This window comes from Camellia sinensis, chromosome 13, assembly GCF_055761805.1.
Source record: "Camellia sinensis isolate YWXY chromosome 13, ASM5576180v1, whole genome shotgun sequence".
In the NCBI taxonomy this organism is placed as follows: domain Eukaryota; kingdom Viridiplantae; phylum Streptophyta; class Magnoliopsida; order Ericales; family Theaceae; genus Camellia; species Camellia sinensis.
The window spans coordinates 8,382,405-8,393,126 of NC_138973.1; the positions used below are offsets into that span (position 1 = coordinate 8,382,405).

At 33.7% G+C, this 10,722-nt stretch overlaps 1 long non-coding RNA gene across 1 annotated transcript; it reads right to left on the bottom strand.

The window, feature by feature from the left end:
- Positions 1-4,864: 4,864 nt before the first annotated feature.
- LOC114323749 (uncharacterized) lies at positions 4,865-9,652 on the bottom strand. The gene is made up of 4 exons (XR_014348238.1): positions 9,530-9,652; positions 9,033-9,121; positions 8,474-8,581; positions 4,865-5,202 (listed from the first exon to the last, which is right to left on the bottom strand). It is a non-coding gene; the product is annotated as an uncharacterized LOC114323749 (long non-coding RNA).
- Between the last annotated feature and the right edge of the window lie 1,070 nt (positions 9,653-10,722).

Sequence of the window (10,722 nt, forward strand, 5' to 3'; positions counted from 1 at the left end):
AAGATGAAACTTGATGACACTATGGTGCTACTACTAAATATAACAAACAAATGTATTCTTATTCCTCAAATTTTATAGTGGTATTGTCATGTTAAAAATATTGCATTTCAAGAAAATAATCTAATTCTCACAAGTAATGCTTCAGTGTGCATTATACACCACATGCAATCATACCACAAAATTACTAAGTTTTCACAAACTTAAATAAGTGATCTCACAAAAATGCATAAATTAAACACAAATTCACGTAAGTTCAGTTTTATGAATAGACTTACGCGAATTTGTGTTTAACTTACGCATTTTTGTAAGATCAATTATGCAAGTTCGCAAAAATTTGCACAATTTTGTGATAAAGTTGCGTATGGTGTGCATTTCATACAGGAGAATGCTCTTGCTTTTTCAATGGTTACCTGTTATCTATTGCAATTAGCTTTACACAATCGTATCACGTTGCTTTATGGCAAAAAAAGTGAGCAATTTGCTTAATATATATATATGAAACTTTGATAGAGATCATCTTTTATGAAGAACTCTTTCTAGAGAATTAGAGAGAGAGAGAGAAAGGAAAGAGTTCTAGAATTGAGAAGGAAAGCTAGAGATTTGAAAGAGATTCAAGAAAAAAATTCCTAGATTTGAGCTAAGGTATAAAAATCTATCTAGAATCCTTGTAAATAACTCATCTTTTGTTTGAAATCAAAAGGAATTTAGAGATTTTAACGTATATGAGTTAGAGTTTTGGGTTGTGTGATTATTTGAACTAAATTTAAGAAATTGAGCCTTGATCTCTTTAGCCTTGTTTGATTTGAGTTCAATCTTGCGAATACATCATAAGATAAGCTCTAGATTGTTCATAAAACAAAGATTTGTGTAAGGATTATCCATGTATATGTATTTTGAACTTGATCATGTGATTCTTGAATTTATGAAAAAGATGAGACCTTGATTTTGAACTTTAAGCAAGATTGATGTGTTTGAGTTGGAATTACACTTATATAATGTTAGTAGATCATATTTTTGAGTTAGTTTTGCATGAGTCTGGGCTTGCATTTGAGTTTGGAAATTTGGTTTCAAAACCTCATTTTCGGACTATCTGGTTTCGCCCAGACCGCTCGTGCAGTTGTGAGCTCCACACGAGCGGAACATGAACCAAAACAAGGGAATGCATTCTGCTTGCTCGAGCGGCTAACACTTCCGCACGAGCAGAACATGACCACTCGAGCGGTGAGGCCTTCTATACGAACAGACAGCAGGGGGAAAATTCTGCTTTCTTTTTGTTTACCTTTCCGACCTTCCAAACGCATTTTTGACCTTATGTAAACACTTTGGAAAATGAAATGATGATTAGAAACCCATTGAAAATGATGTGAATCATTAAAAAAAAAGTGTACGAAATGGAACATATTATTTATCGAATGTGCATGTGTGAAATGTTGTGTAGTTCGTGCATCAGAGGGAACGCAGCAAGACCAAACGCATTGTGAGTAATAAGTTTGTAAAGATATGTTCTTACTTATTCTTTTGGAACAATATGAATTTTATATATGTATATGTACTTCTGAAATTGTATTCTGATATGACTTGAATGAGTTTTGATTAATGAATGTTATAAAGTGTTGTACGAATGTTATAAAATGAAGGTTGATGAATTATACATTGAATCCGAGGTCGTTTTATTATATGTGGGCCCGAGGCTGTTTTGTTATATGTGGGCCCGAGACCGTTTTGCACATTGAACCCGATGGCATTTTGTTATATGTGAACTTGAGGCCGTATTGTTATATGTGGACCTAAGGCTGTTTTGCACATTGGACCCAAGGTCGTTTGTTATATGTGGGCCCGAGGCATTCTGTATAATTGGACCCGAGGTCGTTTTGAATGTTTAGGCCTTAGGCCGTTCTGTATAATTGGACCCGAGGTCATTTTGAATGTTTGAGCTTGAGGTCGTTTTGTATAATTGGATTCGAGTTCGTTCCATAACATGTTGATCTCGAGACCGATTGCCAAATTTGAATGTGAATAAAATTATGGATCATTTTTACTTCCGAAAACTTATTGTTTATGTTAAATATGTTCGATGGTTCAAACTCATATATTAACCCTTTGCACTGTTATTATTCATTGAGTTTCGCTCACTCCTTATTTTATATGTATATAAGTGGTCAGCAGGGAGATCAGTCTTAGAGTCAGCCTCAGAAACTGTCTATGTGGACCTGTTATACCAAGCCTCCAAGATGGAGCTTTTGTCTTTTTGGTGTTATAGTTTATGTTAAGTCTTTTGTTTGATTTTTGTCAAATGGGTTTGTGTACATGTAAACTTAATATTAATGATTCCTATGTATATAAGTTATGTTTGGAAATCATATTATGTATATGGGAGTTTATCCTAATCTTTTAAGTACTGCTCAATGGATATTATACATAATATTTGTTTCCGCTTAAGGCCCCAATATTAAAAATATTTGTTTTTTGTATAAGGCCATAGGTAATCGTGTGATTGCTGACGGTTATGAACCAAACTTTTAGAGACGGGCTTGAGTCATGATAGAGTGGTATCAGAGCACGAATTAATAACTCATACACTGGTCCATTTGAGCAATAAAGAGTCTAGAAAAGAAAAAGAACCATTTGCATTTGTGTTACAAGTGTATGAGTTAAGATGTGAATCCATGATCTTTATGTGAACATAAGAATGCAAGATCTAAATACAAGCGTGCTTTCCTAAGCTTCTTATTGAGTATGATGTATATGAGAATATATGGGTAGATATGATTATTGTTTGAGCATGAACATGGAAATTATGTAACCATGTGTACATTTCTAATCTTAGCGTGAGAAGTAACCTATGTGAGTATGTGATATGAGTGTGAACCGAAAAAAAAAAGTTATGTGAATTAATGTGTAATTTTGATATTGATATCAATATTGAATGTGTGACTTATGTGATTATGAACATATGAACATGAAAGTTATATGATTTACATGAACCTACATGTGCAACTCTATTGTTGATGTATGTTATATATATATATATATATATAGCAAAATGGTGAAAACAAGAGTGGACGAATAGGAGGAGTCTACCTCCTCTAGACTTGATAGACTGGAAAGAATAGTAGAAGAAATGGCAGAGGCCTTAAGACAGCAAAAAGTGTTAGACCCTGCACTGATATCTATGGCCAACATGAACCAATTTCTAGAATGGAAAAGAAAGAAACGAAGCTCTAATGTGAACAAAAAATTCATGAAGAATAAGAAATGGAAATTAGAAATATCTAGGCAAGATAAATTCAATCAAAGAAATGATTCAGTACCGATTTGTTCAGAATGTGGGGATTTGTTATCGACTTTCCGAAGCTTATTATAGATGTGGCGAACTGAGTCATAAGGTAAGGGATTGTCTCCGGATTGAACAAAATGTGAATGAATCTGCCACCTTAGTTAGTTTTATACCAATGGCAAGACTTGTTACAACAAATGAAATTGCTAGTCAAGATAGAGTAATTACACTCGTCCCAGAAAACACTCAGCATACTAGGACTGTCGTTCCAGGTACTTTTATTGTTCATGAACGAATGCTTATGTGTTGATTGATTAGGGACTCTTATATATATATGTACCTTTACTCAGAATGTTAATTGATACTGGATATATGTATATATTTATACCTTTGTTTGGGATGATTGTTATAGTACTTATTCCCACTAACTAGACCATTAGGGTTATAACTCTACAACTATGTGACTGGAATGGACACCCCATATAATGAATTCTTTATACTTTGCTTGTTTAACGTTGACTGAACTACTTGACTGGATTCTTAGAACCACGAATTTGTAATTATATAACCTACTTGGAATTTTCGCATAACAAATTCTATATTATGTACTACCAAGGAACTTTATGTTAAAAACAATTGTATATCTGTGTATCTGCATGTGAACTTGTTTAAAGAAAACTATATTGTGTAGGACCTGAGCCACTTTGATATAAAACATTATGATGTATGATCTTGAGAACAAAGGAAACTATGAAAACTATGAGACACTTTGAAAACAAATGGATTGTTTTTACTTTCGAAAACTTATTATTTATGTTAAATATATTCGATGGTTCAAACTCATATATTAACCCTTTGCACTGTTATTATTTCATTGAGCTTCGCTTACTCCCTAATTTATATTTATATAGGTGGTCAGCAGGGAGATCAGCTTTAGAATTAACCTCAAGAACTGTCTATGTGGACCTGTTATACCAAACCTCCAAGATGGAGCTTTTATCTTTTTGGTGTTATAGTTTATGTTAAAGTCTTTTGTTTGCTTTTTGTCAAATGGGCTTGTGTATATGTAAACTTAATACTAAAGACTCCAGTGTATATAAGTTATGTTTGGAAATCATGTTATGTATATGGAAATTTGTCCTAATCTTTTAGGCACTGCTCAATGGACGTTATACATAATATTTGCTTCCGCTTAAGAGCCCATTATTAAAAACATTTGTTTTCTTGTTCCTAATCTTTTAAGCACTGCTCAATGGACGTTATACATAATATTTGCTTCCGCTTAAGGATCCATTATTAAAAACATTTGTTTTCTGTATGAGGCCGTAGGTAATTTTGTAATTACTGGCCGGTTATGAACTAAACTTTTAGGAGCAGGTTTGGGTCATGACCATAATGCTCAACACAAACTAATGGAGTAGAATACCCCGAAATTTATGGTAGAGAGAATTAGATAAAAAAGGCAAATACCAAATTTTGCAACATAGTTCTCAACACAAAATAAAGGAGCTGAAAACTATCACACGTGGGAAGAGAAAAGTACACATTCGAACTTACCATGCCAAAGGATAATCTAAAACAGACATGTCAAGCATTCAAAAGTCATTTAATAATAAAAATAAAAAAAATTTACACTTCAGTTCAGCAGATACTTAAAAAAAATGTGTTGAATTGATAGAACTAAAATTTCAATTTTTTTTTTTTGGGGGGGGGGGGGGGGTAAAATAAGGGCCGAAGCCAGAGCTAAACACGAGGTTCAAGGAAACATGATTCTTGCTTATCCTCAATCAAACTAGATAATGCCAAGGGGGCTACATCAAGAAATTCACGTTGAGCATAATAGTGAAGAGCATCCTTTGCGAGAAAATCCGCACTCCTGTTAGCTTCATGCTAAATGAGATGGAGTTCACAAAGCCAATCACGGGCTACCATATCACAAATTCAAAATTAATTTAAAACCACCTTCCATTCACAATAGTTAGCATCTAAGTCATAAGTCTCTTTCAATTAAAATTCAAGTCAATTATTAAAAAGCATCTCCAATGTGTTTGATAACTTTTATCAGGAAAAACTAAATGTGTTGAAAGAAATAAATTAAATATAACCACATTTCACATCAAACTAAATGTATTGAAAGAAAACAAATTAAATATAACCACAATTCACATCACTTGTAAAAATTTAAATATCACTTCAAATGTGAGTTAAAATTTTAAACTTGCTAAAGATTTTTACTTAATGCATCTTCATCTGCTTATGCTTAAGTCATTGTTAAAATAAAACCACTACCATTGCCAATTTGCCACTTTGCTACCACTACCGAAGTTCTCAAAGCAACCCTTACACCCCCGCCATCACCAATAATATAACCACTACCACCACATTATCACTTACTTTTTTCACTTCCGCTACCATTGGATCACCATTATCAATGCCACCACCAACACTTCACCATTGTCACTACACTGCCATTATCCTCGCTATTACCACCATCATCACCATTATTCCACCCTAGCACTACTAATGCTACAAACCTACTATCATCCCCACCTTCAGCACATCTAACACTACAAAAAAAAAAAAAAAAAAATTAAGGTTTTAGAGACCAAAATTTAGAAACAAAATTATTTTTTAGAGATCAAATAATTTTGTTGCGAAAAGTGTCATTATTATATTTTTAGCAACAAAAATTGGACATTGGTGATGAATTATTATCCTTTTGGAACTAAATTTTTTGCCTCAAAAAATAAATCATTTTGAAATCAGATTATTTTGTCTTTAAAAGTCTATTTATTAGTGACATTTTCAAAATTGTCTCTAAAAGCCTTAATTTTTACTTTTCGGGATGACCTTTTAACGACTATTCTAATGATGATGGGAATTGGTCTCTAAATGTCTTTTGCAACAAAATTTTTACTTTTAGAGACCAAAATATTTGGTCTATAAAACCCTTATATGTGTAACTTACCCTACCACACCACCATTACCATTACTGTGCTAGTGCCGCCACCATCATCACTCCATTATTGTTGTTTCCACCATTACCCCAATAATAGTCCACTATCATAGTCACCATAACTATTTGTCTACTACCACCGCCACCAATCTACCACCATCTTCGTCACCTCTTATCAGCCACAACACAACCACCATCACTCACCAGCACACCTTAGTCTTTATCTTATTTGGTAGCTTCTTCTCAAATTAAAAGCAACAATGGTCATGCTTTTAAGTTATGCTTGGATCATGAATTTGTAGAAGAAAAAAAAAATTGGAAAGAATAAGTAGAAAAAAAATCTTATATTTCTTTCATTTATCTCTTACCATTTCTAATCCGTTCACATGTCCTTCATAGATCTACCATCCAAACATAACCTTAAAATAGTATGTGATCTAGAGTTTCAACCTTGTCTATCAGTCAAACAAATTAAACTGGACACTTGACAGAACCATGCACTAGGATGTAGGGAAAAAAAGAAAAAGAAAACGAAATTAGCAAAAGTTAGTAAAAATTAAATCAAATCCTAGTCAAGCAACAAACATTTTTTTTGCAGCACTTACAGCTCGAAATTGATGTTTTTACTGCAAAGAAAAACAGTTAAAAATGCCTAACGCCATCAACAAAAATAAATTATGGCACAGATACCAATAAAGGCTTATAGGAAGAGTGACAAACATAAACTCTCATTGAAGATGGAACCAACAATAATTCATTAATTAAAAATTATTGTGCAGCATTTGTTGATGTATGGGTCCATCCATTTTTGTTAGAATATATGCAATGCAAATCCAAGAAAAATTTTATGCAAATTCTTCCCTATCAAGGAAGAAAATATTCCATCACTTGTCGGTGAATCATGAAACAACATTTGTTGGTGTATGCATCCATTCATTTTGTTAGAATAATGCATTGCCTGTTCATGGAAAAGTTTATGTAAATTCTTGCCTATCAAACATTAAAGAAATAAAATATTGCATCACTTGTCCATGAATCATGAAACATAGTTAAATACTCACTTATTGGACATAAAGCTAGAAATATATTTGTTTAAGCAAATGCTCCATATAATATATATATATATATATTGGATAAGTGGCTTGTTTAGTAATCATATATATGCAAACATACATCTTGCATATCAACCACAAAATAAAGGATTCTTAAAAGAATTAAGAAAGGTTGGACCCCGCATCATCATCAAGCACATCGAAGCGAACAACAAAAGCTCTAACAAATAATAACACCCCGTTTAATTATAATGAAAATGGTTGTAGAGCAGAAAAGATAAAGGGAGCAGGGAAAGGCAAAACTCCACCTATTGCTAAAATTGTCTAAACCTACATATCATCTATGATTCAAAACTGATGTGATGCTACAAAGGATTGTGCTTGTTCTATGGTGCCAACCTAGTTGGGATCATATTACTTAGCTATGATGCTTGTGCATTCATCTCTCTTATTGTTGTTTAGTTTATTATTTCTCATCAATAAATCTCTTTCTTTGCCATTCAAAAAAAAAAATCTATGATTCAAAACTGCTTTTCTAATCCATAATCTCACAACAAACTAAAGGCGTGTTATGAACAATTTATCGCCCTCAAGTTTTGAATAGAGACAATAGCCCCACATCTATCAAATTATAACATCATCAGCATCTCTAATGGAATGGAATTTGTGTTAAAATGTGTATTAATTGACAAATAATGAACCAAATTTTGTGTATTAAGTGTTTGTTAATTTAAAAAGTAAATGAATGCTCTAATGGCGTAGGTGAAATGTGTATTAAGTGGGCATAAAATTGAAAAGGTACACCTCCCGCCCCATCTAAAGTAAATGTCCAGAAATACTTCTCCGGAATTTTACCCAAATTGTAATTTTGTGGCAAAGATTCAATTGGTGTTAGAATAAATCTATACCAGTCTGAATAAAATTCTGGATAAAAAAATTGAATTTGCAATATTACTGTTGTTAGTTGCTAAGACAACTAAGAATGGACTTAACAAACCCATTGGAAAGAAAACAAACCCATCACTAACAACATAACTTAGCATCTGACACTAATTATGGAATTGGCAAGCGCACTGTGGATGGCTCTAAAATGATTTGGATTTTGGACCTCAAGTTGTGACAGTCAAATCAATTTTTGAAATAACTTCAATAAAACAATACATAAAATAGAAAGTAAAGACTGGTTACCTATTTGAATGTTCCAAGAAACAGCCCATTTCGTGCACTCTATATCATGTGAAGACAAAACTCAACATTCAAAAAGAAGAAAAGAAGCATGTAATAAACATCGCATACCTGCAGAAGAAATGGAGGCCACATCATAAAATGACCCTACAAAAATAATATGGTACACTCATATCGTAGAAGTAGCTAAGATCACAGCCAAAGTAGTTCCATTCTGGTAACCCATCAAATATACCCAAACCACAAATCAAAAAACAAAAATTAAAGTGATACAACAATGATACCCAGAAGACCACAAATGAAAACACAAAAATTAAAGTGGATGGTCAGCTAATATAACTCTTCAATTTCGATATATCCCCAAAAGAGAAAAAGCAAACTAATATGCACAATTTTATGACCAAAGTGAGATTTGGTAATTAGTGACATGTTCCACAAGAAAACAAGCAAAAACAACTTGTTTTTAGTGTTTAGATCAACTAAATGCTTTACGACAATTGAAAATGCAAGCGAAGTTCAATCACAATGTTATAAACAGCTTCTTAGAAATATAATCAAATACCTGGTCTTCATCAGAATACCTGAATCTTTCTCCAAAATCCAAGCTTATCTGCTAAAAACTCGAAAAAACAACAAAAAAAAGTTCCCTATCTGCCAAAATTAATATAAAGAAATCATTATCAGTAACGAAACGGTGCTAAAGCTAGAACTTGTACCACTTGTACTACTCTTAAACTTTATCATCGCATCAAAATCAAAACCAGAAACAAAGTACACCAACAATATTGACTACAAGTTTTTTCCAAGATTCATAAAAGATCCAAGCATAAAATCACCAAAACTTGGATTCAGATTCAGGAGAAAAACAAACCCACAAAATACCCAATATCTAAAAAGAGCATATATGAGCCAAGAGTCACAAAACTCACACAAAAGGTGAAATGAAAACCAATTTTGCAAAGGGATCACAAGAAACAAGTTTCATGCTACAGATTCAGATCAGATGATGAATTAAATCATGAAAAAGTTTATCTAATGAAAACTGAGTGTACAAACTACCTGATTAAGGCTAGATTCGGGTGAAAAACAAACTCCAATTGGAACCAATTCTCAAGTACTCATAGCATGCGCAAGAAAGGTAACCAATAGATGAAGAGAGAGAGAGAGAGAGAGGCTTTGTGTGGAGGACCATATATGTATATGTGTATGAAACGTGCTTTGTAAATGGTAATGGTCCCATAATCATACAGTTTTCTGTTAAATTAGCACAATAATTAGGGTTACCTTCTCAAAGAAAACCCATCAAAAGTCACGCTTTCAGGCTATTCACCCTACCAAATCTATAATCAAATTCAAACCCACTAAAAACCAAAGCAAATAGACACTCAAAACCACCATCATCTTGTAACCATTCTTTTCCCACAACCTTCTCATGTGTTCAACTACTACATACACACACCCAACCCACAAACCAGAAAAACAAATAGATATATATAGAGAGAGAGAGAAACAAATTCCGGGAGAGAGCAAAATGACAGAAGAGAAGTGAGCACGCAAAAGCAATGGCATAGACTTATACCAATTAGCCTCTGTGTGCTCACTCTCTTCTGTCAGTTTTTTCAAGCAGAGACCCAGAACGAGAAAATGAAAAAGAGAAAGAAAATCACAGATCAAGACTCATATTTCTTTTTTCCAGATATGGCAAACAAACAAAAAGGCAAAGAAAATGTAAACCCACATCCCAAAGAGTCAGATCTGAAAAACCCATTTACGGAAAGAGACAAAGACTCAACAAACATGCTTCAAATCAACCATTACGACCACATTTATGGTTTTCTCAGACCGTGATCAGACCACCAAGAAAGAGAGAGAGAAAAACCCAGAAAGCTAAAAATGAAGAAACAAACACGGTCTGGCTTTCTTGGCCACCACCTCTCTTCTCTCTCTTCCATGCAAGGTATACAGGTGTCGGCGACACGTACTCCGACTCCATCTGAACAAATCAAACAGTACCGATGATGGCTACCACCATAGAACGAGGAGAGAGAGAGAGAGAGAGAGAGAGAGAGAGTGAGGGGGGGTTTTGGGGGATGTGAATGTGATGAGACGAGTCATTTCGATGGCTTTTGAGATTCTTATAAACACACTTGTGGGTAGGGTTTTGGCACGGAACATTACATTACGGGGAGGTATTGGACGTGGACTCATGTGGTTGGTCAATTCTAGATCTCTTTCTTGCTACGTGTAACCCT